The 24,296-nt window shown below is 45.9% G+C and overlaps 1 long non-coding RNA gene across 1 annotated transcript in view; it reads right to left on the reverse strand.

The window, feature by feature from the left end:
* Window positions 1–24,296, reverse strand: part of LOC137447289 (uncharacterized) — a 386,565-nt gene that overhangs the window by 1,100 nt on the left and 361,169 nt on the right. Inside the window, exon 6 of the long non-coding RNA XR_010988842.1 lies at window positions 14,768–15,086. This is a non-coding gene — a long non-coding RNA (uncharacterized lncRNA). The remainder of the gene's footprint in view (window positions 1–14,767; window positions 15,087–24,296) is intronic.

The raw sequence follows: 24,296 nt of genomic DNA on the forward strand, positions 1-24,296 counted from the left end.
TTTTTTAGGAAAGGAGGCAACATTCCTCCAGTCCCAACAGAACCTCTGGTTTGATTAAATAAATATTTCTGTAGCCTTACAGTAACATTTTTCACTTTCTGTTTGGGTCCATCTGCGATTGTTATTTAACATTTTTATTTCCAGCAGCTTTTCCCTCCCCATTCCAGCCCTAGCAAAAAAAAAAAATGTAGATGATCGCCGGGAGTGTGAGGTTTGAATTTTAGGAGGAGGTGAAGCAGTAAAGAACCTCTGTCCAGGCTTCAGGAATACGTTTTCTTCTGTAACATATTTTATTACTGCCAGAAATGCAGCGGAATTAAATCATCTCTCTTGCAAATCTAAAGAAGCTTTTCAAATTGCCTTTTTAATTTTTTTTCTTGTTTTTATATTTTTTTTTTTTAATTTTTATTTTTCCTAGTAACTCCAATAATTAACTTCCTGATTTGTTTCATAGCACTGAACAAGGAATGCAGTTGCGGTCAGTTTTTCTACTGGGGAGAACCTTAATGTAGGTGTATTTTATACTGAAAGGTAATAAACTGCATGTTTGTCAGTAAGTGTTTTTAATTCTGTGTGTCAGGCTGTCCGTGTTTCTTACCGTGGGGGGAGACACTTGAAATTCTGACAAGTCCCTTTAAGTGGCATGGGGGAATGAAGGAAGAGGATAGACTTGGAGATTTAGAGCAGGGCTGCACTGGACTGGTTGAGATGTTACCGGAACTGTTTTGCTTTTAGGAGATGCAATTAAGAGTCAGGATTTAATATGTGCCATAGTTATCTGGGTGTTAAAAATGCAGCTCTGATGTGTCCTTTTACTGTGCATATGCTGTTGTGTGAGTTCTTGTTTAATGCACAGGCTCTAGTATGTTACCAGTTTGCCTTTAAAAGCTGCCCTTAAAAATTTGTCAGTCCCTACTCACAATCTGACTTTATGGAAGAGTAATTGTTAATGTGACTTGCCCTTCCAAAAAAAAAAAAACCACATAAGCAAACAAACTCCCACCAACCCCAACAAAACTAACACCAACCTGGAAAATAAAAAAACCCAAACCAACAAGCCCTGGGGCCAGCAGAATTTTTCAGGGTGGCTTGGTGTGCTATCTGTAAAGGTGCTTGTGATTTGTAACTTCTTGCTGAATTTGGAACAGAAACAGGCACGTTGTAGTGATGTAGTTGAGGTGAGAATAAAGTCCCCTTGTCTTTTAGCACTTTGTGTAAGTTAGAAGTGCCTGTTTTTAGTGGGGGCTGTAGATCAGCAAGCAGGTCTGAGGGTGGGTGCTGCCTGTGCACGCTGTGCAGAGCAAGGGAAAAGTAAACACGGGAAGAAGGTGGTGAACAAATCTAGTAACTGTCGGTCCTCCAGAAATGGGCACCTTCACAGGAACATGTGCAGGCGCAGACTGGTAGCCATGTACGTTTTCTTGGCGTTTGCATCGTGGGTTCTAGTTGTGTATTGCTGTCCTCTGATTTCCCATGACAACATATGGATTCCATAAATGCAAACATGCCGAAGTGCATCTGTCTGGGTAGTTAACACAAACCAAACATCCCCCATCTCGGCGATGCTGCTGCTCCTCTGGCTGTGCTGCGCTCAGCCCTCCTGCGACAGCCCTCTCGCTGCTCCTGCATTCTTCTCCTTTCCTGCTCCCAGGGTGATCCCGAGTGCCCCGAAAGGGAGGAGGGCAGCAGGCGCCGGGGTCAAGGCGCCGAGACCATGGCCGCGCCCAGGAACCGAGGGGTTAAGCAGGGAGAGGGGAGCATGCCTTGTGGCCCCCCTCACCCTCCTGGGAGCTGGGGTCAAGTCCTAGGACATCTTCCCTCCATTCTGGCAAGGGCAGGAGATGAAGCTGGGAAGGGAAGCAAGGCAGATGGGTGGCAGAGCTCTGCCCTTCAATCCTGAGCGTCCAGAGGCTGGGCAACGGAAGGGTTCCCATTTTTATTAAGGTGCAAAAATAGGTAGTGAGGGGTGTGTGGGAAAGATGGGAACGGGCAGGTGATGACTGCAGGACAAGCCAGATAAACCGCTGCGCAGATAGCAAAATAAACCTAAGGAATTAAGGAATAACTTGTACTGTAATCGTTGGGTGTGATTACATGTACGTGTACGTGTTCCTCCTCTAGAAAATTTACTTCCCTTAAGATTTCTTTGTTCTAGGCGAAAAGACAATCCAGTTGCTAAAATATAAGAAGGGGCTACCCTTGCTCGAATTAGAGATCTTGATACAGCCTCGTCTGTAATGCCATGGATACCTCTCAATTCTATATGTGTATCTCTGCACATACATAGATAGGATTTTTGGTTCAAATAGCTTTTAATGTGCTTAGTAGAAAGAAGCTCTCAGTATCAGATCTGCAGGGAAAATAACACTGATTTTTCCCATAGGAAACTTGTTAAAGACAGCTGAATTATTAGATTAACCCTCTTTTTTTCGTCTCGCAGCAGATCTATTTGCGCACAGAATTGTACAGTTTCATTTCTCTGTTATTTTGAACAGATGGATCCAATGCCAGCATTTTAAAGGAAGGTTATTCTTTGTAAAAATGTATACAGATTAAGAGGAACAACTCTGAAGCAGAACATTTTCCGTGGCAGCACATATGGTTTTCTGGACACAACTCGCAGAAAAGATGGTTGTTGTCTTTGACATATAGAATGGGGGTGAGCGGCTTCAGTTCCCTGGGTCCTGCCAGCAGACAACTCCTCCTCTGGAAATAGGACATGGCTGGGAGCAGCTGAGGAGCAGCCAAGGAGCAGCCCTGTCCCAAGGCAGGAGCGGGCCAGGTCTACACAGGGCTGTGGCCAGTCGCTTGCCTATGGCGAGTCTTTTGGAAGCGACAATCCTCTGGCATTTCTTGGGCACCAGGCTGGCTGCCCACGGCCTCCCTCCGCCTGGCACTAGGGGAACTGAGCTGAAGCTTTGGGGTGGAAGAGGCCGACTGAATACAAGGGATTGATGTATGGAATACAGTAAGAGAAAAGTTCCAGGCTAAATTATTAAATTCAGCCTTTAAAAATTACTGTGGAGGGAGGAAAAAAAAAATCCTGCTTAGAAAAAAAAAATCTCCCTAATATCATCCTCTAATGCAGCTTTGTGCTTCTTGGAAATATGTCTGAAGAATTAGAACAAAGCGCAGAGGGCCAGAGTCCTTGAAGGGGCTCCAAATGATAAAGTCTGCCATTCATTTTAAACACAGCGTGCATTGTAAAAACACAGGTCAATTTGAAGGCATTTGTCAGATTTCCAGTTCCCTCTACTCCTTTGCAATGGAAATTTGCAATCAAATCCCTGTACTGGAGTTGGGATGTCTGGCTTTATCAGCTTTTATTACTTTATGCTCCAAGCATTGTCCAGGTAAGCTGTCTTTTCATTTGGAAACTTTGTTTGCATGAAGTCACATACAGGAGGTGGGGGAGGCTGACATGAATTAGCTGGAGCAGATGCAGTTATTTAGGGGTTTGGAGGGGGGAAAGGGCAGCCGATCAGCAGCGACTGATTGCAGAGGGCTGTCTAAGCCACAGAAGCGATCTGATACCATTTAAAGACGCCCAGCGAGAGGCATGGAAAGGGATATTCCAACAGCAGCGCATTCATTGTTGGGATGCAGAAATGCAGCAGGGCTCAGAAGGAGAGGGCTGGGGAGACGTGCTGCTGAGCAGTTCCAGCCAGAGAACGCCGCTTCGGGGGGCACGAGTGGGTTGTTTAATGGGCAGGGGGCTGCTTCTCTCACTGCCGAGGGGTGTGCGGGTGTGATTGAGGAGAGCGGGTGTCTGTCTCTAGAAGAAATACATGCTATAGGCCTGGGGAGAGATTTGGGATATTCAGAGGAACGTGTGTTCCCTTCTTTTGTCTTCAATAGTTCTGTATTTTTATCCAATTATTAAAAGAAATCTGTCCAACCATTTTGTGATCACTGGACTTGATGTAGGCACTGGGAGCAATGGAGATCAGTGGGCTTCCAGCTTTCTCCAAACCTCTGGCTCATCTAGTCAGGCTGAGGAAACATCCTCACATCAACCAGCAGCTTTGTAATGTGGATTTGGGTTTGGGGGTTTGGGGTTTTTGGTGGTTTGGGGTTTTTTTTTCAGGCCTTAGCACAAGATAAGTGGATGTGTTTGTGATGGAAATAAACACCTGGAATACATCTATGTGTTTCTTTTGCCTTTTTTTTAGAGAAATGAAGAAAAAAGTCTTGGCATTTAATTAGGACTCACTAACCTGATAAATATTGAACATCATTTCTTTGTGAGCTGTTCTGTGTGCTTGGAGTGCTCTATGGATGTATTCCACAATTGCACTTGTTTAATGCCTATATCACCTCATGCCTATTGTATTTATGTTGTCATCAATGTCAGATTTTAATTAAACAATTAAATCACTGTCACAGTAATTTCCCCAGAAAACTATTTTAAATGAAAAATCCCACAATAAATGTTTGGGAACCATCTTAAAAGGGTAAAAAAAGAGGGAAATAAGTTACAAAAAAAAAAAAAAATTACAGTTCCCACAGAATTAGAAACAAAAAGCAATAATTATTTTCAGCACTGAGAAGGATTCTGGCTTACAGGGTAGTTTTCACAAAATTCAGAGTGTGTCAGTGCAGTAATGAGACCAAGGTGGCTTGTCCTGGGGCTGGTCTGGGTCTCTGAGGCTGAGCTGGGGACAGAGAGACCCTGGCCCAGGGTTACCAGTACAGTCCTGAAGCTATGCCCTGCTGTGGGCCAGGAACAAGTGGCAGCTCTACACATCTTTCATCTTTCTGGCAAGTCAGGTACCAAGCATGTCTTGGAAAACAGTCCAGCCACCTCCTTCCCCTCCAAATTATTTTAGAATTAAGATGGAGATTTGAAGAAAAGCCTGAATCCAATTATTCAGTGAGTCAAGCACCAACACCAGCTGTACTTACTGTATAGTAACCGTGTACTCAAACCCTAAGTCTCAAGCGGTGAGAAATCTGATTTGACATAGCATCTTTGCTACAGTTAATCAAACAGTCCATCTCTACCTCTTCGTAAATATATGCTCTTATTCCTCTAAAACCTGTACTACTTCACATGGAAAAATCACAAACACAAGATGCAAAATTCATCAGACAAGAAATCTGAAAGAATCATGCTCTCAGATGTACATTCAGAATATTACCTGTATTTAACATAAGCACAACTGACATTTGCAGCACAGCCTCCGAAGCGAGGCGTGCTTATTGAAATTCGGGTTCCAGCCTGTGATTTCAGTGTGATGTACCCTGCAGCTAACCCCGACCCTCCCCTATTAGCTGCTGTAGCTGCTTTGATTTGTGTTCAGGGAGGGCTGGGACAGGGAGCCCAGCACTGGGGAGCTGCAGCAATGGCTGGGATGGGGGTTGGTCCATGGCTCCCCTGCAACCTAGCAGGCACCCAGCCCTATGCCCAGTGGGGTGCATCCAGGGTGAGGGGTGCCTCCGCCCAACACCCAGCCCAGTGCAGGATTTCTTTCATTCCATGCTGCATTTTTATTGGAATGCAGCTTTGCAGAGCGGGCTGTGCCTGGGATGCGTGTGGTTTCTATCAGCCCTGAAGTGTTTTACAGCTGGAGATGATTTTGGGGGGCACCTCTAGCCTGTCCATTTGCAGCCAGGGCTGATGTTTGTCTGCTGCTGTCTCTCTAATTTTTTTCCTGTGTTGCCTTCATCAAAAGGTGAGATTAACACTCGGGGGGGGTGGGGGGTAGGCGATGACGATAACAACATGAGGCCCATCCCTCCCTCCTCCTCATTTTAGTTTGCTTCTTGCAAAGGCAATTCACTAGCAGATCCTCTTTCTTCATGCAGCCAGAACAAGGACCAGCAGAGATTCCTGACGCTGGCTGATCCTGAGCTGGGCAGCTGGGGTGCAGGAAGCTATTGGGGCACACCCCACCCTAGCCACCTGGCTCTACTCGTGAGCCTGGGGCATGAAATCTTGAAGCTAAATTCAGCCAGTGAACAGCAGCCTGGCAGAGCATTCACTGTATCAAGGCTATAGCTGCAGCAAAGCCTCCAGCAGTCACTGCAGTGGGTGCCAGACCAGGGCAGACCCTCTCAACCACCTGTCCAGGCAAAGCCTGGCTTTGCCAAGTGAGGCATGGCCACAACAAAGGCCACAACAAATGACTTTGCTGAGCATGTGCAGACAGAAATATGTATTTTTATACTCAGTGAAGGAAAGGGGGAAACTGATGAGGTTGCACAGAACCCTCCTCCAAGCAGGAGAGGCTGTGCTGGAGGAAAGTATTGCTCATAATGACACTTAAGCCCAGACACTTGAATGCTAAAGGTTAAACTTACATTCTTCAAGAAAGGGCTCCTTGCCAGCTTGAACTGTGTTGTGTGTTCACTATTGCCTCCTCCTCCTCTTCATCCACTCTCAATCCACTTTTGGTATTTGTTGAAATAACTGAGGTTGTGGGGTGGGGTTCCCCCCCCCTGCCCAGTATATGTTCTCTATGCCAGTCTTCAGCCTGATGTCTGTCACAGGGTTAAAAAAAACCCAAATCAGTCTAACATCAGTACAGAAGTGAAGAATTTTTCTCTTAGCTGCAAAGCAGTATAGGTTCAATCCAGGAAAGACCAGCCTAGGCACAATTAAGTGACACACAGTCCGTAGGATGTGTCCTTAGCTGAATAACCAGAATATATATTCTGACAATCAGGCTAAATGTTACTAGGGAATTAAAACATAAATTGAAAGGCTGATATAAAGATAGTATACAATAGGGTAGAGAAAACTTTTGGAGACAGTCATCACTGGATTGGAGATGAAACTGGTGGCAATATTTCCAAATGTTCAAGCCAAGAAAGGAGGAACAGAAAAATTCCCACCCAGGAGCAGCACTTCAGGATGAATTTCACCATAATATGAAGACACAGACACACTGTTTGGATGCTGCATTTAGATCCTAATGATCAAAGAGCACCTTCTCCATATACTTTCATGCTTTTCCCAAGAGACATTTCCCATTTAAAAAAGAATGGAAATAGCATTACAATTGTGCACGCCGTCTAAAGCAGCCCCTTTTACACAGCATCACGTAGGCTTTCTGTGGAGAATCAGTCTTAGGGGAAAGCAAGGAACAAGGATCCCTATGCCTCAGCAGCAGCAGGTAGAGGAGACCAAGACTGGAAGGCTGGATCAAATGCTTTCAGGAGGAGCATGGAAAAGAGCCAGAATGAGTTTCAGATGTCAAACACAATTTTTATTTGGGTTCAGAGATGATAAAAGGCCAGTGATGTTCGTTTTTCCTACTTCCTGCAGCAAGGGAACGGGGGTTTGCAGTGCTCTGCATCCCTTTAAACAATAGCTCGCTGCAGTGTGTTTCTTGGCACAGCTCTAATTGTATCTTCTGGTCCCAGTGGAAGTTCACACTTTTTAATATCTCTTATTGCTTCTGCAACTGCTGCCACTAGTCAGCAATCACAAACAGGAAGCTGTGACTCAGCAGAGCCATAACCCACCGGCTGACAGTGGCTGGAGGACAGGGAAGATCCCACAAAACACCCGCCAAGGGCTGGGGCTGACCAGGTACCACTGCAGGCTGCATCACAGAACTGGTATGGGCTGACCCAGACTGGTACTGGAGACTCGGTTCCTAGGTCAGCACTCTAGATTAACCAAAACCCAGGAGATAAAGGCCCTGGTTTCACTCCAGGCCTGAATGCTGAAGGAGAGGTTCCCCAAAGCTGGTCCCTGATGCATGGGGCTGTTACAGCAAAGCAAAAGAGCACAGGGACACTGGAGCCAGCCCCATGAGCACAGGAACAGGGAAGCCAGTCCCAGGTTTAGTTGCCTGGCCTTGCTCCAAAAAGCAGTGCTTTTTTCCCCCTTTAGAGAGAGGCATAGCAGAGGAGGCAACCAGTGACCCCTTGGCTGGGAGACACCAGCACAACCCCGTTTTCACAACAGTGGCACCCAGGGCTCAGCCACATCTCATGTAGCACAGGGAATGGATGATCTATTCCAAGCGTGGTTTCGTCTGTTTTCTAACTGTATTTAGCATTGAGTTTACTCCAGACTGAGCCTGCGTGAGTAAGACTGTATGTAAGGGTTGAAGATTGGCTGCAGCAGGCAGAGGGTTTGCTGAAAGGCTTGTTAAGGAAGCACTACTGACCATGCAATCCAATTACATAATGCTTCAAAAAATAACCGTGCTGGGAGTCGTGTCTGGGCAGCCCGTTTCGGCAACAGAAAGAGGTATCAAATGTCTGTCTTCCAACCCAAAGGCTGATAGTATATTTGTGTCACAATCTGACACTGTGCCTCGGCCGTAAACTGCTCTAAAGAGGAAACTTGCTTCCAGGGGAAATGTCTGCTGTTCCCTTTCAAGGCAGTGCTGCACCCTGCAGACCAACGTTATTTGAGTCCTTGTAAAATTACCACTAATCTCTGCACTCAGGATGCCTTGCATTTTATGGGTACTTGCTATGACGGCAGCTTTGTTTTCTGGGGGTAAAGGAAAGTGCTGAGCAGGGAGGAGCAGGCACCTGGCTATCAGCAGTGCTTCTGAGGGTGTCTTCCCGTTCTCTATCCTTGTTTCCTTCTGCTGCTCCAGACAGGACAGACATATGGATGATGCACAGCATCATACTATCACACCTAGAAAATGCTTGAAAAAACATCCCTATCCTGCCCGGAAAAGACATGGTCCCTGTCCCAGGCAGGAGCCTGCACTGTGCTGCCTATTTCATAGATTCATAGAATGTTTTGGGTTGGAAGGGACCTTAAGGATCATCTAGTTCCAGCCCCCCTGCCATGGGCAGGGTCACCCTTGTTCTTTCTGCTGAGCTCAGTGGTGAGGGAACGGATAGAAGGGCCAGACTCCCAGCTGCAGCGGGAGCTCAGTCCACATGTTGTGTTTGGGATGACAGGGGATTTAGAAAACCCCATCTCCAGGGAGCGCAGGTAGCTACTAATTTAACTGTGAGGCTGCTCGGAAAAGCATCACAGAAAAGGCACATTTCTAGTGAATGAGGAAAGAGCAAACTGAGACTATTCTTGGCACGTTGTGGAGCTTTCTGTACCTGAACTCATGTTGTTCTGTTGCTGGGAATGCTTTACTGCGGTGTAAGCCAGCTTCTGTGCTTGCAACAAACGGCTGGATTTTAACCTGTTCCCAGCTCAACCAGCCTGGCTGGCAGATGGGGCCCCTTGATCAAAGAGGACTCTGGGGCTGGAGAGGATTCCTCAGTGCTCTCACTTCCTCACCTGGACTCTGCCAGCAAGGGGGGGGGGTGGGGGGTGGAAGAAGCAGGTCTGCTGCAACCAACTGCATGTAAAATCAACAAGCTCTGCCTCCTCTGATCTGCTAACACTGTCTTCCACAGCAGGCACTGCACTCAAAGCTGTGACACAGGAGAGAGCCGGGTTCGCACTACTCCTCTCTACTCTATGTTCAGTATCTTTGCTCCCAGAGCCTCACTGAAGGCTGCAGAAGCTGCCTGAGGACTGCAGCGGAGAGGAAAGGGTGAAGGGAGAGCTCCTCCAGCCTGGCTGCACGCTCCATCCGCTGCCTTCCTCCCATCTATTTCTAGACTGTTTACCTGGCAAGCGCACATGACCGATCCAGAAGGAAACGCTGACATCACCCACCAGCGTGCCCCCTCCCTGCTGCTCGCCACGCTCAGCCCCTCTCCTCGCCTCCCTCGTCCCTCTGCCCAGCCAGCCCACGCCTGCGGAGCCTCTCCCCGCGCCGCGGGGCTGCTGCTTCCTGAGGCAGCTCAGAGACATCTTGTCCTGTCCACCACAACAATGCGGCCTGGCACGCCGCTTCCCCCCGCGCCCCGGGGCGTGACGGGGGCTGCCGCGCCAGAAGGGACGCAACCCACGCTCGACCCCGTGCCGACGACTGTCAACCGTGCTACCAACGGCGGGTGAAGCACACGGCTTTTAACGCTGCCGTATCATTTGTCTGGTGCGACGGGCTAAGCATACAATTGTTTCTGCTTCCCGACTGAAGCAGTTTCCCAACCCCCTTTACACCTACAGCTCAAACCCTCTTGGCCCATGGCACTGGATGAACTTTGCCGCTGTGGACCAGCTGCTCCCCACCCACCTCGCTGCCACGTTGCGTTTCTGTGCCGCAGAGCGGAGCCAGGCGAACCGCGTGGCCGGTTCCTCGCCTCCTTCGCTCTCCTCCCCAGGGCCGCTTCTGGGTGCTGTTGGTGTGGGGAGTCCTGCCAGCTGCATCAGCTTCTGCTGAAGGAGCTGAGGGCGCTGGCAGCCCCTGGGGACAGCTTGGGCCACAGCCGCCAGTGCAGGTGCTCGCTCCTCCGGGGTTATTTATCCCGGGAAGTCTGCAGCGGAGCTCTGGACTTGAGCTGCTCTGTGGAAGCTTTCTTGGTGCATTTGGGCAGGGAGCCAAAATATGCAGTTTAAAGGAAATGTTTAATAAAGACACAGGAGCCTCAAACCGTTTATTTTTCCTCGCAGAAAGGTGGAGAGATGATGTCCCTGGAAACTAGCTGCCAGCCCAGTGCAGGCCGGGAGGCTAGAGGCCGAGCCGAGGTGTGGGCTGCGGCGGCTGCGGGGTTGAGCGTGGCCTCTCGCCTCTCCCTCCCCTGACAGCTCTGGCCTGCGGGGTCATAAACCGTGGGGGTAAAAGGCAGCCTATTAGTAACTCTATTAAGTCTCCATTAGTTAGGTGTGAACTCATTACCCTAATACACTTGGAGGTAGGATTCCTCTTGCAGGACATTAGCACTGTAATAAGCACATTTACCACCAGAGCTGGACAAAGTGAGGGAGGGGAGCCCCATGAGGTCCAGGGAGACCTTTCTTGCGTGTGCTCGCCCTAGGGCAGCCATGCTGCTCCATCATGGTTGCAACAGCAGCCTGTGACCAGATCCCCCAAGACCTCCTCAAGACCCTTTCTTCCTTCAGTAGTGACAGGGGTCACTGTAAAACTCTGTTTGCCTGTTCATCTTAGAATCATAAATGGTCTGGGTTGGAAGGAACCTCTAAGGGTCATCTAGTCCAACCCCCTCTGCAGTAAGCAGGGGCATGCTCAACTATATCAGGTTGCCCAGAGCCCTCTCAAGGTTCACCTTGAATATCTCCATGGATGGGGCCTCAACCACCTCCCTGGGCAACCTGTTCCAGTGACTGGCTGGATGTTCACAGGGAGGAATGTGGGTTGGATGTGGCCACAGACATGTAGAACAGATGGAATGTGTGGCTGTGAACATTGGCCAAAGCTGTGGAGAACTTGGGGTGCATACCCAAAACTAGAAGGGTAATGCAGGTGTGAGTGTGCTGCAGCCTGGTTGCACACCCATGTGCTGCTTGTGCTGCTCTCCCACCTTTGCCTGACTTGGTGTATTTGATATGTTTGTACTCTGTGACAGGAGCTGTCTTCTGTTGTCTGCAAAGCTGTGTGTGCTGCAAGGAAGTCAAAGCGAACTCAATAATGAGCTTATAGGAAATCAATTAATTAATAATGGATAGGATGTAGAAACAGGGCTCCAACTAGGTTTGCCAAATTAGCACAATGAAAATATGACTTATGTGGCAATCTGTGGATTTCTATATCCTTTCTCAGTCAGCTTTGACATGCAGGGGTGGGCTGTCTGAGCAAGACCTACACCTTGGTGTCTGGAGACACTCCAGTTCATTGTAAGCCTGGTGTCCTTAAGGCTTCTGGGTGCCTTGTGTGTCTCAGCACATCTGAATCAAAATATTGGTGAATATTTTGTGTTTGAGAGAAGGAAGTTGCAACCAAAATAAAGAGGCTACAGAAGCACAGAACGTTGCAAAAAAGGAACCTGAAGTGTAAAGCCATTCAATGAAGCCCTCCTTCGCCTTCTGCCTAAGCCCCTTTCAAACAGGTATTGCTCACCCTGCAAAAGACAAAGATTCTGCACTGTCTCCTCTGTATCCTTAGTCAAACTTCAAGGCTGCACAAAAGCACAGTCCACACAGGACTCTTCCCAAGACTAATTTTGAAGCCCATTTATTCCTAAATAGGGCTAAACTGTACATGATCCCTGAAAAAACTTGTCCAAGAGCACATAAGTATGATTTTAAAAATTATTTCAAGAGGAAGCATGATCTTGCTTCTAAGATCCTTGGCCAAAAAGAGTATGAAATTAATGGTATTAAGTGCCTAAAAATACTCTTGAGGATCTGGGACTTAGAACAAGGGCCTGGCTTCTATTCCTAGCTCTGCCACAGACTTCTTGTCTGCACTGCAGGACTAGCCAGAGCACTACATAGGCTGTGCTAGAAGTGGCCCAAACCAAAGGCATATGGGAGCAGACTTCAAATCCCAAACCTTCACTTTTTGTCCTATTTTCTCATTCTGCAGAGTGGGAATGAGACTAATTCAGTGCGAGGGAGCTGAGCACATAAGGTGTGGTGTTGGTCTAAATTCTGATGTGTTTCCAGACGTGCAGACGCCAGCTGCGAGGAGTTCCACAAAACCACGTCCATCAGTACACCTCTGATCAAGCTCACTCACCCTTTTCTTTCTTTCCTATTTCCACAGAATTAGCTCTTATAGTTCAAACCCCCATCAGGTCCAAAGAAATACAATGGAAAAAAAAAGAAATTAATTGCTGGAGCAGTGCTTCCTCCCTCCCAGGAAATGCACACCTCCTTGCACAGGCCTCCTGGTCAGTGGCATCTTTTCTCATGTAAGGATGTTAAAGTCCAAGATGCTGCAAAATTCAGTATTAAATGTCTATCTTTACCTCACCAAACAGGAGAGAGACATATCCATAAAATGCAGTGGTTGCCTTCAGCACTGGAAAATCCTGAAACATTTACCTTTTCATACATTATATTTTATCTAGCAAAATGATTGTGTCCTTTAAATATGATTTTATTTGCCTTCCTCACCCTGTTTTACTGTTAGTCTGTTAATTAAGGCACTTGTTTCTACATGCAACACAATGCAAAAATGGATTAAAAAACCTGTGAACAGCTTACTAATTGTAGGCTGCACAATAACAAAATAAAGGCTCATCAGCAAAACCTGAGCTGAACTTACTGGTGGCTTTCCTACTTATGAAAAATGGACATCCCAAAGCTAATTTGATAGGATCTCAGACCCCTGCCATTCCCTCTCCGTCTCAGCCAGAAAATAACTTTTGGCATAGTAATTGGAACTGTTAAACAGAAGATTCAAAATAGCACATTTCAGTGATAAATGGGGAAGCCAGACATGCTCTTAAGACAGCATGGAGCAAGGAGATGGGAAAAAGTCCTGCAGAGTAAGTCCTGTATAGATCCCAGACACTGCCAGCTTTTTTTTCCACCAGTAACAATACTCCAAGAGAAATAAACCCACAAAACCTCTGCTCCCTCTGTAAAAGGGAAACAAAGATATGGGCGTTTCCATGTGTGACTCTGTCTGATGAAATCAAGTATTCAAATGACTCCTGTTTACACAGTATTTTGAGAAATAATGCTAATTTGCAGAATTGGCATCTGGGGTACAAGTATACGTATCCTGGGAGAGCACTTACAGAGCCTTTGTGAAGCTAAGTAATAAACGCTTTGTCTTCACCACACTATTTATGGGTTGCTTGGGGGCATCCTGCTCTCTTTCTGCCCCTACCTGGGCATAAAATTATTGCAGAACTAGGTTTTAATAAGACCAACAGTAAATCTGAATGACCACACATGCACAGCTATTCCTGCTCCCCTGATCTCCAGCATTAATTATAAAGTGGAACTGTTTACACAGTACATACCTCTTTCCTGACTTCTTTCTTGTTTATGTCTAAACCTTTATGGACATAAAACTTTGGAATTTGCTTTTGGAATAAAACTGCAATTGAAGTAGTAATAACTGTGCTGAAAAACAACTCTGCTATTGCTCCCCTGGTTCTGTGATCATGGCAGGTTTGCGTCTGCACGGGAACCCTCTCCCGTTCGAGTGTGTTGTTTCAGGTCATCTGCTTGCTGTCCCAACTGGATGGCTCATTAGGAACTCCATCTCTAGATGGCTTTGACAAAAGGCTCCAGTTTTTCCTCCTGAGTTCTTTTCTTTCCTGTTTACTCTCCACCATGTCTCAGACTACTACAAGCATCCTGCACCCCAGCCAGCAGGGTTTTAGTGCTCCCCTAAGCCTCTGCTGCCATGCTGTGATTCAGGTCCTTCCTCCTCCTTCCACAGTGTACTGCAATGGAGCCTCTTGGCTCCTCCAGATAAAACAGGTGCCCTCAGACACTACTTTTCCACCCTTCCTGCCCCAAAATTTTCTGAAGGAGAAATTATTCTTCTACCATGAGTTATTACAAAAGTCAGAGGCTTCCATCTGATGGTACACATGTGTGGATACCACAATGAAGTAACTCATGCTCTGCAAGCGCTAAATTATTCCTGCTCACACTGGCCTGACTGCTTGTTTTGTCAGGCTGTCACACTGTAAATTAATATGTTGGCTGTTTGGGGCTGAGAACTCTTTCTATTTGTTCAGTAAAACAGATACTGTACACCCTGGGCACCATATAAAAATAACGAATTACTCTAGTACACAGGCAAGGTATTGTTCTCGTCTTTCCTTCCCTTTATTCTATCCCCTCCATCCTTTGCCTTTCCTCTGATCAATTAATCTTCCATTTATTTTCTATTTCTGTCTGCAGGTTTTACTCTAATACATATTGCTCTGATTTCCCAACCATGCCACCTGCTCCAGAAGAACAAGTGCAGAGGCTGTGCTAGTGTCAAAAAGAAGGAATCAGCAAAAACTCAGGGGGGGAAAAAGGAATCATTTCTACAAGAAAATTAAGAAAATGGAATCGAGTCTCTACCTGGTGTCGTCTCTTACGAGGACTTGGACGCCTTCTAAATTCTGGCAGAATCCTTCTTTACTCTTCCCATCCAGGGCAGAACAATGGAGGCTTGGTAGCCAGAGGAATCAAGTGGGCTTCTTGATGTAGACAGGTTGGGATGTATTAGCGTTTGACCCAATCTCCCTTGCAGATTAAAATGTCTTTTAATTCTGGTGGGCTGTGTCAGGATGGGAATGAATAAACTCTCTCTTCATTTTAATGTCCAGCTAAGGGAAGCTTCATAGGCTGCATGTTAAGTCTGTCCAAATTCCTTTCCTCCTTGGCAAGGTTATCCTACCTAGAGAAAGAAGAATTAAAAATAAGACTGTGTTTGACTTGTTACAACTTCAGTTCTTCCCCTGTGTTTGTACATTCCACTTTCCAGGGCATGCTTCAGACCTGAGTTCTAACACACAGCCCCCCCCAAAAAGCCCCCTCATGACAATGGTGAATAATTAATTAGTTATGGTCATACTCAGTGTGTTGTATTTTTAAAGTATCACGTAATTGTAACTAATAAAAAAATCAACTGAATTTACTGTTTGTTCTTCTGAAAAAATAAATAAGCATAGAAGTAAAATTTAAATATTTATTGAAAAACTAAATATTGCAGCCTTGTGCAGTTACTGGCAAGAGATGCTGCACAAATAAATCCACCACAAGCTGTTGCTTCCCACATATTAGAGCGCTGGCCTGCCGGATGCCATGCTACTCCAGAGCCAGCCAACGCAGTGCTGCCAGTGCCTCCAGTCACTGCAGCTTTGGACCCCCTTTCTGGCACATTCCTGGCTCAGGCCTTCACCTCTCTTCCCTTTCATCCCATGGCAAGGTCTGTGATGTAACCAGGACAAAAATCCACAGAGAATTTACAAACATCAGTGGAATGCTTTGGCAGGAGAACAGCCCTATGGACTCAGAAGAAAACAAGATGTGTTTTCCTCGTCTTTCTGAACTCTCTACTGTGGTCAGTGTGGTCTGTGCTGCAGCCAACACCTTTTCAGGGTCTGGGCATCTCTTTGGTTGTTACCAAGGAGGACATCACCAGAGCTGGGCATGTGGACCAGCCTTTGGACCTCCAAAGATGTCAGAGGATTGACATGCCAGGCAGGCTCAGCAGGTGAGGTCAGGCTGTGAGGAAGTGGAAGGTCTCCTGCTTCTGGCATCTTATTTCCAACCCTCCTATTCCACATGGCCGTGCATTAGTGATGGGCAGTGCTAGCAGATGGCAAAGTTCAAGTCAGGCTAATTAAACATAGTGAGCTAATAACCTTCCATTTTGGGACTGGTATAATTCATAATTTAATGTATTGCTACTGAGACATTAACCTTTCAACAACTGGCATGGTGCCCACAGCAGCCTGAGTGCTGACCATCTTTCAGGAAAATGAGTATTATTGTTCAAACAGGTATAAATCATTCATGGCATCAGCTTTTGTGTCAAACTGTACATGAAAATAAGTAGTAGACTGGGTAATTTATTTACCTTTTGGTGGTTATTCTTATGATTTCATGATCGTATTCTGTGATTCATAAACACTGGCCAAATGCCATTTTATTCTCATTTTACCTTTTCAATATTGCAGTGGTTATTCTGATTTTTATCTTTAACAAATTCAAGATTGGTGTCCAGGTGCAAATATAATCCCATTTCAAGGAGGAAACACTTACTTTAAGTTTTAAAGCACAGATTCACAGTCTTTTCAAAACCAAAGCATAGAGTAAATGAACTATAGGAATAATTCCTAGTTGAAAATAATGTGGGATGCTGGAAAGAAAGGATTGTAAGTTGGAAATTTCATAGCAGTCCTGAAAAGCAAGAAGATAGCTGCCAAGCCCTGGTTACTGAACCAATGTAGATCCTTACACTGACTTTTGGCACTCTGCTGTCCAATCACATTATATTTTGCATCCCAAACAACTTCTGCATTGAATTTATTTTCCAGTGAAAAAAGAATCAGAGCTGAAGTCTCAAAAGACCTCAGAATTTGCCTGTTGGTACTCTGGTGTTAACCACTTTTATACAGCTCCATTAATTCTAACTCTTGCTCATAATGGTCAGTGAGTTGGAATTGCTGAGATGAACTTGTTACAGGTTCATTACCTGCAAAAGTTTTCAGATACTTTAGACTAGAAGACTACTGTTGGTTCTCAGTATTTACCACAGCAGTATGAGCTAAAATAAATTAAAAGCCAAAGTAAATGAGAATAATGTCCTGAACTGTGTTTCAGGTGAAGATTGACCTCAAATTGCGATGGCAAGAGTGCAAGTGAGACCAACTCTTTGATAAGGATATGTCTGAAGAGGTCCCAAGGTGGACCTGTTCCAGTCAGCATCACTAGAGAGACCTGCTGGAATCAAATCCAGTCGAATTTATGAGCTATGACCTATGGACACGGACACAGCACAGAAAAGATCAGACACTGAACAACACAACTGTTTATTGTGCTTGCACGTTGTATCAACATTTCAAACCATCACCACCACCCCCTCCATATCTCTGGGAAATCATCATCTACCTTTTGAAGGTATGAAAAAATGACCTGAAAGCTAAGGCTCACCACAGCATTCACCTGCCCTCAGGTATCAGAGTACTGAACTGGCAGAGAAAACAAAACTACTTCCCTTTCTTCTTTATAGCCTTAATCAGTGGAATGAGTACTCAGCACTTTTTGAAAGGAAACTTTCTGCAAATATCCCAGCTGGGGATGAGTTTCAGAAAAACATTCTTTCAAGAGATGCTTTACCAACCTGGGTTTTTTTTTTTCATTAAATTTGGGGGTTTTGATATTCCCCCCCACCCCGAGCTATGCTACAAAATCCACAGTAGCAGTCTCAGGGCAAAGAGCACTGGCCTTTTGTCAAACCATGGGTGTACAATTTGCATTTTATTGCATCACTACTCAGAGATTTCAGCTTGAGTTAAAAGTAATAATACAACTTCTTATTGTGTGTGTTGTTCTTTACAGCCACAGATAGAACCTTGATTGCATCAGCAGCATGTGAACTGGTGTCTGCCGGCACCTGCAGAGGCCCTGGAAGAATAGCTCTACAATGAGTGTGTTGTACCTCTCAGTCCAAGTCCCACAGTGGTCTCTGACCACTAAAGTTGGCATTTTCCTGCCAGTTCTCCTTCAGAAGTAGCTCAGAGGAAGATCAGATGTTGTAAATGGTTTAATAAAGATCACTTCATATATCTTTTAATCAAATGGTGAGCAAAGATGTCCAATGCTCAATCTATGGAGGAAATTGTACTTCTATCATTGGAGACATATTAAAGATGAGTCTAAAATAATCCTAAGTGGGTGCTGAAGATCTAATCCATTCATAAAATGTCTATTTTTTAAGAAGTTCACTAGGAAATTAGCAAGCAGCTATTTGTAAGCATGTCTATTCACATTTTGTGCTCGGGATAATGCCAAGATCAGTGCTCAGGAAGCATAAGAGAATAAGGCAGAAACATCAGCATGCTTAGTTTTAGGCTTCTCCTCAGTGTTTTACATGGTCACTCACAGGAACACGTGAACATGCCCGAACAACTGAAACATAAAGCATTTGAAGCCTCTTATGAGGACAGCACTCAGAATCCCCTCAGAACAGGAATTATCTGAGTAGAGTTCCTCTGGATATCTTCTTCATACTGCAAACATACATCCATTTTTACATTGCTAATGGTGCAGTAGACAGCCTCTCACTCCCACAAATAACAACCCACATTACCAGTGACCTTGGACTGAGCTGGTGGGTCAACACTATGGCTCTTGAGAGGTGTCGTTGGACCAGCTGCACCTGGGTCAAACCCCAGCAGCTCCTTTCTTCAAGGATAGTGTCTCTGCATTTCACTCCCTCTGCTGGCTCCATTTATACATCAAAATTTTTTGAGACCTTAAATTTGTTTTAAGGATTGAATACCGAAAAGTTTACCCCAACTTTTAGGCTTCAAGGTCTGCTCAGCTCTCCTTACAGGCACTGTGGCTGGCTCCTGTGCTGGGCCATGGCATTCTGGGCCATGCAGCCACCACCAGTACCCCTACTTGCAAGTCTAGAGTGGGAATTAGGCAGCTCTGGTTTAGGTTTGGTGTTCCCATCTCCAAAAAATAGAGCAGAATTTCTCTTTGACAGCTCTGTAACTGTTGACTGCACAAGCCTTGTGTACCTATACCTGACTGCATCATGGCCAAGGGCCGTGGTGAGCCATATGCATGCTGCCAACACCTTTTGGCTTTATGTACCTGCCAGAGAAAACAAGAATATATTGAAGTGTTTTCCCTGGACACTTCTCTACAGTGTTGTCACAGTTTTATCCCATTTCCACCTGATATTGATCATTCAATAGCATGGCAATCACTTCAGCAAGGGGAAATGCCTGCCTTCTCTCCAAGGAACAATTCAGCAGGACTTCATCCTTACAGTAATACCTCTCCTGGTTCTCACACTTTACTCAGTATTATCTTTACTTCTGCACTGACAACTCCACAACAGGAAAACCACTAGTTCTGAGCTGGTCAGAGGAGGTGGTGTTGGAAGACACACACTGTCCTTGTCAGCATAGCAGCAGACATCACAACTGCCACTTTCAGCTTTCTCCTAGCCAGCCAGAAGTGGTTTCATCGTGTCTGGATTAAGCCTCCACCAAACAGGGACGGTTCTGATGGACACACAGTGGAGATGGATGCCATAGGTATGCTGAGGACGCTGGCTGCAGCAAACTTAGTTGCCCCCCGCCCCACCTTCACTGGCAAGGGAGGACTTCCATTAGCCACTAGTGTACAAATGGATGCACTTTATTCTCATCTCTGTGACTACCACTGCACAGAGGTCAATCTGCTCATCCTGCTCTGACCCAGAAGGCTGTTGAGGAGTCCAGAAATTCAAAATGGACAAACAATGTTATAAATACAGGAGAAAATTTTCACAGAATCATAGAATGGCTTGAGTTGAAAGAGATCTTAAAGACCACCTAGTTCCAGCCTCCCTGCCACTAGACCAGGCTGCTCAAGCTCCATCCAGCCTGGTCTTAAACACTTCTCTGGGCAACCTGTTCCAATGCCTCACCACTCTCATAGTAAAGAACTTCTTCCTAATGTCTAATCTAATCTAGTTTCAAACCATCGCTCCGTATCCTATCACCACATGCCCTTACACATAGTTCCTCTCCAGCTTTCCTGTAGCCCCCTTTCAGGTACTGGAAGGCTGCCATTTTTCCTCTTGGCTTTTACTGCAATGGTATTTGCTTTCTCTCTATAGTTCCTGTTGACAGGGAAATGTACCACAGCCACAGGTCTCCTCTCTGCATACAGACAGAGGTTCTGCCAGGGGCAATGACCTTCTATAAGGGTATTTGAAAATAAAATTAAATTAGAAAACAAAAGGGGGATGGGGGGGTGAAGGAGGGGGAGGGATATCAATCCCTTTAACTCTGTCACACTTTTTAGAAACAAACCTCTTCATTTTCCACTAGCAGGCACGTTAACAGTCTGTGGGTGTGTGTCAGCACAGCCACAGCTCTGTGCAAAGACTTGCAAAGTCAAATGCTTTCTCCACCTCCCAGGCAGCCCCTGCGGAATATTCACCCTCTTGGGCAATGCTCACCAATGCAGCTGGGCCACACATATTATTGTGCAATTCTTTGCTTTCCAGTAGCCACGTGACTTTCTATGGCAAGAATTACTCAATGTGCAGTTCCTGTCTGAAATGTCCCATCCAAAGCATTCAAAACAAGTTTCAGGAAAACCACACATCTCAAGCTTCTGCATTTTAGGAGATACTATTGTTGTTGTTATTATTATTACTGTTATTTAGTGTTGTTATTTTACAAGTGGGACAACGGAGGCATTTTTTTCTTTCTTTTAAAGGGAGCAAGTGTGTAGGTACCAAGTGCCCTTGGTGATTGTCTAAAGCTAGGGAGAGGCATTGAAAAAACCCAGATATGATAGAGTCTGTATATTTGGCCATGAATCCCCCCAAACTGTTAATGCTTTTTTTCCCAGACACACACTCACCCTGCCACAAAAATAAGCCTCGTACCTCACTGTCCAAATTGAAGCACTCGTTTGCAGTTACTTCAGATGGCAGATGTCACTATTTCCTCCTCAGTAACATTACAGGCTGCATTCCCCAAACCAAAGTGAAAGTTGCTTTCTACCCTGTGGTTACGAGTGAGTTAAAGTTCAGGTTTCCAATTGCTCTCTTGAGGCCTTATTACTTGTTGATTAGGTCCTTTTGGGAACAGCATCAAACCTATAATAATAAACACTCATTTCACTGGGAAGTTTGTAACTGCCACAGCAGCCCTGCGGCCCTTCTGCCTCTGTAACTGGCACAGGTACAAACCAACCAAAAATGGGGGTTGCAACTTCTTCAGGAGCCTTTCTGGTGTGGACATGGCTGATCTACAGGCTTATAAGAACTGCATCATCCCTTTTGGTGAAGACACTTGCTCTTGTCTGAGTGTGGTAGTTTTAGGCTACAGACCAAAGCTGCAGCATAGGTCTGTTTCAGGATGAGTGGAGCATGTCTGTGCAAAGACATCTGTTAGGATTCTTTCAAAACAGTCACTACTTTCCTAAAGGCTGGCAGTTTAGGGGACAGCAGCAAGTGCAGGAGAAGTAAGATTGCCAGCACACTGCTGTCTGCTGGTCAGTTTTGCAGAAATTGCTCCTGTTGCCATTTGCAGTGCTCTATCATAGAATCATGTCAGCTGGAAAATACCCAAGTCCCGCTGACAACCCAACACCATCATGTCCATTAAACCATGTCCTGAAGTGACACACAGTTTTTTAACACCTCCACAAATGGTGACTGCAGCACCTTCCTTTTCCAATGTTTGGCCAAAGCATTAGCTCTGTGTTATGTTATGGTGTCTAAACAGGAGAGAAGACCCAACGGTGCCATCCTGATAACTATGAGTTCCATGCTTCAGCAGAGTCATCCTACTGTGTCAGGATGCTGGATGTCTGTTGGTATTGATATAGTTTCTTGGCTCTGCCCCTTGGTACACTGAGCCTCCTCTGATGAGTGCCCCTTGGCTCCTAGGCAGCTCTATGTGAGCCACAGGCCATGCCTGGTGCTGAGTTTGGGCTGGCTCTGCCAGAGGCCAGGAACACTGTGGCCTACCAGAGCACATGCAGCTCAAGAAGACAGCCCCCAGACACCAAACTGCAACAGAAGCCATAAGGAGCTGTGACAGGGCAGTCATGGATATCTCCTTCCCAGCTTGTCATCCCATCCCTGTTTCTAATCAGCACTCACATCCTTAATGTTCCAAACCACCAAGTTCCCCTAACTAGAATAGTTAGCAGTGTAATTTCAGTCTAGGTCCTTGGAAGGCATTTGGATAACATCATTTTAAGAGGCTGCATTTCAGAAGGGATGGGGAAAATAACAAGGTCTGGTATATTCTGGGGCAGGAGAGAAGTTGCTGTGAGCCTCAGGTCTCTGCAAGTCCCTGAAGAAGGGCACCAGGTCTCCTTGAAACCCTCTGCAATGAATTAGCCTGAAGTAGAAGTAGGTGTTTATCTCAAGCCACTGCCTCAAATAGCCACTACCTGTTGGAAGAGGGGTCTGATCGATGCAAACGAAGGCAGCCATGCGTGAGCTGTTACACAGTGGTTAGTATTGATCAGAGCTAACGGCTGCCGATAGGAATGCGGGGCGGACTGACAGGCGGAGAAGAGGGAAGGAGGAAACAGCCTTCGCTGGTGGCAGACGTACAGAGGAAAGCCGATAAAAAGTCAATTCCACTTAACTGAATGGCTGCTAACTAAATATTTTTGGGGCTGGAGCCTTCCCAGATAGCAGCTGGAACGTCTCTGCTCCGGAACTGAGACATCAAGTGAGACTGGCATCGACGGCTGAGATAAGAGACGCTCGTGATGGCCGGCAGAGGAGGAGAGCCTGATGAGCCTGCATGCCGACCCTGCACTCTGAGCCTGCATGAGCCTGCACACAGGCCCTGCACACTCGCCCAATACATCAACCCCAAACACCAGCCCCATACACCAACCCCACACACCAGCCCTGTACTCTGGCCTTACATGCTCTCCCCACTATGATGCCTCCACTAGCTCTTCATGATGGGAAATGGGAACACTCTGGAAGGTGTTCATGAAGTAACCATATCCAGTTTTTAAATACCAAGTTTACCTATAGAAAGTAATGGTTTGAGTTCAGCCTTTTTTTCCTAAGATCCTGCTAAGGACCAGTGCAAGAGTTACTTGCTTGGCACAGAGAAGCAGCACAGATTTTCCATCCCTAGTCTCTGCCAGCTTGAGACTAGGACACTTGTCATGCCAGTGTGGGACCAGCAGTTGCCACAGAAGCTGTTTCAAGTCTTGAATGCATGGGACATTTTAAGAGTTATGGCTCACCAAAAGTAATTTCAAAAAGTGGGTGAGATGCCATGTGGACTTGTTTGGGTGGCAGTGCTGTTGCTGCCTGAAGCCATCATGTTCATGCTCCCATTTCCCAGTCCAGAGGTATCTCTGTATCAGGAAGGACTTTGGAATTCAAAACACATACGTAACAGTTCTCTAAATGATGCAGCTCACTCTGAACTCTTACTGTATAATAGGTGCTCAGAAACATGGTGGCGTTGCCCCATGTCAGGAGGAGATGGAGGAGCTCTCCTGTTGCTGCCTGCTTCTTCCTCAGCACACCAGGACAGCTTTTGATTGTCTTCCTCTCTGAACTGCTCACATTAGTGCTGCTGTTACAGTGTATGATCATTTGTGGTGAGGGAACACAAAGCAATCAAGCCCAGCACTCACTATTTAGATTGTTTCAGGCCAACATTTACTGGACTGGATCAGTGCTGGAGGCACCTAATATAAAGTAATTCTCCAACAGTTTGATTAATAGTGTCATAGTCATAGCTTCAGTTCAGGTTCAACCTTTTTAACGTTTTATTATTTTACAGAGTAATAAATCAGGATAGCAGGAAAAGACAGATGCAGGAATGTCCCTGTCTACCCATCTCCTCATGAAGACAATGGGTCACAGGATAACAGTTTCCAGGGTTGGGGCAGATGATATTAGAAAACCTACTAGAAAGGAGTTTGTAACAGAGCCAGCAATGCCCCAAGGAGGGAAGAGGAAGCTGGAAGCTGGTTAGCTGTCCTATGGAGCTGGAATAGACAAAGGGAGGAGAAGGTCCCAGGGAGCTAACCAGGATGAGATGCCTCCTTGCAGACTGTAGAAAGAAAGGCAGCTGTGTGGCACTGGCAACCATCCTGGAGTCAAGTGGGATGTTGCCCTTTCTCACGGAGCAAATGAGTCTATGCCTGTCCTTTCAGCCCCAGTGATGGTCAAATCAAGTTCACCACATATAAGTCCTTAATGAGCTCAATATTATGGTGATGGAATACAGCTCTGAGATCAGCACAGGAGACCTCACCTTGGAAAATCCAAGTCATATAGGTCCAGTGCAGACTTCAAAGAGGAGAAAGCAAAAGCTTTGCAGTTCAGTTTATGGAAGATGCTATAGATGATACAGGTGGAGGAGAGCCAGAG

The sequence above is a fragment of the Melanerpes formicivorus genome, unplaced genomic scaffold, assembly GCF_026170545.1.
Source record: "Melanerpes formicivorus ecotype bairdi unplaced genomic scaffold, bMelFor1.0.p_v2 SCAF_20, whole genome shotgun sequence".
Lineage (NCBI taxonomy): Eukaryota > Metazoa > Chordata > Aves > Piciformes > Picidae > Melanerpes > Melanerpes formicivorus.